Here is a 6,000-nt window from a genome sequence, read left to right on the forward strand (position 1 = left end):
CCCATGCAGCGGGCCCGGGCTCGATTTCCGGCCGGTTTGTGGGTTTTCTCCGCTCGTGGACTGGGTGTTCTGTAGTCCTCATCATCATTTCATCCTTATCACCGGAACGCAAGTCACCCAATGTGGCGTCGACTGAAATGAGACCTGCACTCGGCGTCCGAAATTCCCCAGATGGGGCCTCCCGGCCAAGAATGCCACACGCTCATTTCCATTTACCCCGACTATACCAGCGCAAGGGTCCCAACTAATGTAGAAGGTTTGGTACTGCCGAAACACGATCCTAACAGGTCACTTCAGAATTAGGGCTAGCCTACACAGATGGGGCTCTATCAAAAATGGTTCAAATGGCTCTGAGCACTACCGGACTTAACTTCTATGGTCATCAATCGCCTAGAACTTAGAACTACTTAAACCTAACTAACCTAAGAACGTCACACACACCCATGCCCGAGGCAGGATTCGAACCTGCGACCGTAGCACTCGCGCGGTTCCGGACTGAGCGCCTAGAACCGCTCGGCCACCGCGGCCGGCGGGGCTCCATCCATAGCCCTTAATGTGACTGCGGAGAGGCAGGGCAAACCGTGGAAAACATTGTCCAACAACGCTCAAAGAACTCTGCGAAGTGGAAACTACAGACGACACTGCAACTCGATATCGAATACAGCTGAAAATCTGCGAATCTCGAATGCCGTATCAATGCATTTTTAAAGAATCTGTAATTTCTGTTAATTTTTTATTGGCTTTGTGATTCGAAACTTTTTTATTGTGGTCTGTAATTTGTTGTTATTTTGTAAAATCTAAGATTTAGAACTTGTAGTTTCCAGTTTGCCATTCGACAAATTAATAAAATAGCTGTTAGCAATTGTATTCAGAATGTTTCCGCGTTAACAGCTGCAGGTCAGCGGAATAAATACTGCACAGTCGCGCTCCTACGTTATCTGTATAAGCTTTACGAACGAATTATTTTAAATCGTATAGCAAGTGTCGCAGACCAAAAGCTCATTCCCCAACAGGCTGGATTAAGACCCGGAAAAATCGTTCACTAATCAAATCCTGTACCTTACACAACACATAGAGGAAGGGTTGGAAAACAAACGAATCACAGATGCAACTCCGGTAGACTTAGTTCTACACTTGACACTGTCAATCAAAGAACGCTCATGAAAAAAACATGTTTAAGCATCGTCAGCTCAGCAAATTGATTGAATCTCTGTTACAAAACAGACAGTCTCATGTACCACTAGAGAATCGGAAAAGTCAACGGCGTCAACAAAGGAAGGATTTCGCTCAAGGCAGTACACTGGCCCCCCATTTATTTAATCTAGTAGCTGACAACCCTGGCATTACCTGGATGTTCATTTTGCCAATTTTCTATTAGAAACGAAAACAAAAAAGAATTGTGTTTGTAGAGTAATAGCGAGGAAATTTCATTTCCATGTATTCGTGAAAATACATTTGAAATTATAGAACAGTAATACGAAGAACTATGCAAATTGTACAAATGTATAAGTACTGTATCGAAATTAAGAAACATAGTATGCAAACTATAAATTCTCCTTAATGTTTATTTAACTCACAACTTGATTACAAACAATATTTTTGCTTACATATCCAGAAGCTACAATGCGATTTCGTATGTGTCTCTATGGTAGCGCCTCTTTATAGTTCTATAAACGGCTATTGTTTTCACCTACAGCCGTTTGCGCTTCGCAGTTGAACGATGGCAAAAGCGCTGCCAGGTGACAGGAATTTCTTTAAGCTGCCTCGACTGCGGGAATGCCTTAGTAGTAAAGAATAAATGTATTAAAACTTCATGCATGGTGCGGAACTTTTTTCATCCATTCCAGTGTTTATGACTTCGTCTCTCCTTATCTACGTGTAATTTCTTTTATCTCATCATGCATTTCATCAATTTCTTCGTCATCTGCAGAGGTAGTTGGCATATAAACTTGTACTACTGTAGTAGGGGTGGGCTTCGTGTCTATCTTGGCCACAATAATGCGTTCTCTATGCTGTTTGTAGTGGCTTACCCACACTCCTATTTTTTTATTCATTATTAAACCTACTCCAGCATTACCCCTATTTGATTTTGTATTTATAACCCTGTATTCACCTGACCAAAAGTCTTGCTCCTCCTGCCACCAAACTTCACTAATTCCCACAATATCTAACTTTAACCTATCCACTTCCCTTTGTCAGTTTTCTAACCTACCTGCCCGATTAAGAGCTCTAACATTCCATGTTCCGATACGTAGAATGCCAGTTTCCTTTCTCCTGATAACGATGTCCTCCTGAGTAGTCCCCGCCCGGAGATCCGAATTGGGGACTATTTTACCTCCGGAATATTTTACCCAAGAGGACGCCATCATCATTTAACCATACAGTAAAGCTGGATTCCCTCGGGAAAAATTACGGTTGTAGTTTCCCCTTGCTTTCAGCCGTTCGCAGTACCAGCAGAGCAAGGCCGTTTTGGTTAATGTTACAAGGCTAGATTAGTCAATCATCCAGACTGTTGCCCCTGCAACTACTGAAAAGGCTGCTGCCCCTCTTCAGGAACCATACGCTTGTCTGGCCTCTCAACAGATACCCCTCTCTTGTGGTTGCACCTACGGTACGGCTATCTGTATCACAGAGGCACGCAAGCCTCCCCACCAAAGGCAAGGTCCATGGTTCATGTGACCCGATATTGGACTGAAAAACTTAAAAAGAAATTTTCCTGGCGCAAAAAGGTAAAGTAACAACCTTGTTGACGACTCAGTTTTTTTGCCCAATATGTCGACGGATGAGTTTGTCGTCTTCTTCACGTTCTCCATCCACTGTACTCGCTGCCGTGATCGCAATCAGACAGCGAGGGATTGTAACAAAATGAAAGCACCCCGTTATTTTTTCTGTGCTTATTTTAATATAAAAATTTACGGAACTAATCTTACATTCTGAGTGTTCATTGTTACGTTGTTTGAGGACATGGACTTCATTAAAGGAAGCTTAACTACGTCCAAATCTAACACCATATCCATCAGGTTTCCGTGCATCCAACCGATCTTCCTATTGCGTTATGTCAACTGGATTAAATTCTCTGGAGAAAAATGAAGAGAATTAATCGGAATGACATCAGTGAGTCGCGGTCACTTCAGTGTAATACATGTCTTTGAATAAAAATGTCATTTCTGTTCGTCTCATTGCATATATCTTTCAGTTACCTTTTGTACTATAATGGAGGAGTTCGTTCTACGTATGGTAAAAGTTTCATCGAGGTATGTTATTTGGCAGCGGCACATCAGGCAAAAGTTTCTTTAGACCTTGTTTGCACACCAGTGTAGTTTCAGTTTTGTCTTGACTTAACAATTGTTAGTCAGATTGCGTTTATTGATGTATGGGACAGATTATAATAAAGGGGTAATGCTTCAGGTCATTAAAGAAAGGTGTCATAGGCTCGGTGTGAACTCACAGGCTAAAGTAGAAAGTAGTGTAAGGCTTTCTAGGTCTGTAACTATCCGTGTGGACATTCGCCATGTTGATAGCACATTGGTTGCTTTATGTCCTGCGAGTTGCCTCCCAATTACTGCGGCAGTTAATCTGTTAGGAGCTATATGTAGATACTTGTGGCTATTTACAGCCCCACCAATAAAACAGGGACCAATGATGTGGTTCTTGAAAAGCCCGCACCATACGTTGACGGAACAATGCCATTGTTGAGCCACTTCTCACAGCTACCATTGGTTTTCAGTATCGCATATTGCGATACATATTGCCCATGCTTTATAAACGATGCTTCATATGAAAACAAAATCTTGCACAGAAACGCCGTATAGCTTCGATGTTTTAGCAGACACCATTCGGAGAGCCGTTACCAACTTTGAACGTCATTGACCTGAAGTTGTTGACGGAGCGAAAAGTGTAAAAGGTAAAATGTTGAAAATGTGTTTAAATGTAGTACTCGCATAACCTCATTTGATTGATTCCAATTGCACATTCAAGTTGCCCAGTGGCGGCATGTGAGTAGCAGCTTACGGCTGCTAACATATTGGATGCATTCCTTTCACTGGTTGCTGTTTTTCTCGTGACGCATTTTGTTCTTCACACGTCAAGTTTCTTGAATTTTTTAAAATAATACTTGCAAAACACGTGAGAACTTGGCACGGTCAGGATAACTATCAACAAACAACCGCACTGCCATTGTAACAGTTTCTTGATAATTTCTACATGAGCGAAGACCATGTCTACATTTTCGACTATGTTATATTTTATGAAAGTCTGAGTAGCATCACAAGCAATTTGTTTGATCGTAACGATAGCAGAGCATAGACTGAAGACCTGCAACAGCATAGGTAAACTCATGAACTGTACCAGGCTTATGTGTCTGCTTACATTTGGTAGAGTAGGGTAGACCTTTGTTGGGCATTTTCTCCTGATGTCGAGACAGTAGTTTTTGGTTCTGTTGTCTTCTTCTTTTTCTTCTTCTTCTCCTTCACTTCAAAAAGTAGGTGCTTTGCTTGTCACGATCTCAGATTAGCCATTTCTTCCATAGCTTTCCTGCCTCTTACTTTCGCTATGGTTTGTAGTGAAGTACTTGTTTTGTTAATCCTTCTCTATCATCCCGTCGATGTGTTTTAACTATTTTACTCACTTCGATTTTATAGTTCGTTAAAACAAGAAATTCACAGCTAAGCTCTGAGTTCGTTTCTTATATTCTCTACAGTGTGTCCCAGTAATGTTGCGACAGACTTCGATGGGTTGTAGAGGGCGTCTTGGGACACAAATCAAGGACAGGAAGCAGTGCCCGGAAACGTCATCCAACGACGCCACAGAGCGTAGTGTTATAGGCGCCGGTGTCTCTCACTAATCCACCCCTTCAGCAGCAAAAGTGACTTAGTACGCTGACCGACAGCAGGCAGAAGGTCTCGAAGTGATGGTTGTTATTCCGTGATGGCGACTGATTCCCACGATCAGCAGTGGAGAAGATGGAACTAGCTAGAGCGTAAAAACGACTCGGCTCCTGTGGTTGCAAAGCACTGTTGCCCCAGTGGGTGACGGTTTTGGGAAGAGGTTTGCATCAGTTTATTTTTCTCGTGGAACTATCTAAAATCCCCAGTGCTTTTCGGTTGTTGTTGTTGTTGTGGTCTTCAGTCCCGAGACTGGTTTGATGCAGCTCTCCATGCTACTCCATCCTGTGTAAGCTTCTTCATCTCCCAGTACCTACTGCAACCTACATCCTTCTGAATCTGCTTAGTGTATTCATCTCTTGGTCTCCCTTTACGATTTTTACCCTCCACGCAGCCCTCCAATACTAAATTGGTGATGCCTCAGAACATGTCCTACCAATCGATCCCCTCTTCTAGTGAACTTGTGCCACAAATTTCTCTTTTCCACAGTTCTATTCAGTACCTCCTCATTAGTTATGTGATCTACCAATCTAATCTTAAGCATTCTTCTGTAGCACCATATTTCGAAAGATTCTATTCCCTTCTTGTCTAAACTATTTATCGTCCATGTTTCACTTCCATACATGGCTACACTCCATATAAATACTTTCAAAAAAGACTTCCTGACAAATAAATCTATACTTGATGTTAACAAATTTCTCTTCTTCAGAAACGCTTTCCTTGCCATTGCCAGTCTACATTTTATATCCTCTCTACTTCGACCATCATCAGTTATTTTGTTCCCCAAATAGAAAACTCCTTTACTACTTTAAGTGTCTCATTTCCTAATCTAATTCCCTCAGAATCACCCGACTTAATTCGACTACATTCCATTATCCTCGATTTGCTTTTGTTGATGTTCATCTTATATCCTACTTTCAAGACGCTATCCATTCCATTCAACTGCTCTTCCAAGTCCTTTGCTGTCTCTGACAGAATTACAATGTCATCGGCGAACCTCAAAGTTTTTATTTCTTCTCCATGGATTTTAATACCTACTCTAAATTTTTCTTTTGTTACCTTTACTGCGTGCTCAATATACAGATTAAATAAGATCGGGGATAGGCTACAACCCTGT

Source organism: Schistocerca nitens, chromosome 7 (genome assembly GCF_023898315.1).
Source record: "Schistocerca nitens isolate TAMUIC-IGC-003100 chromosome 7, iqSchNite1.1, whole genome shotgun sequence".
Taxonomy (NCBI): Eukaryota; Metazoa; Arthropoda; class Insecta; order Orthoptera; family Acrididae; genus Schistocerca; species Schistocerca nitens.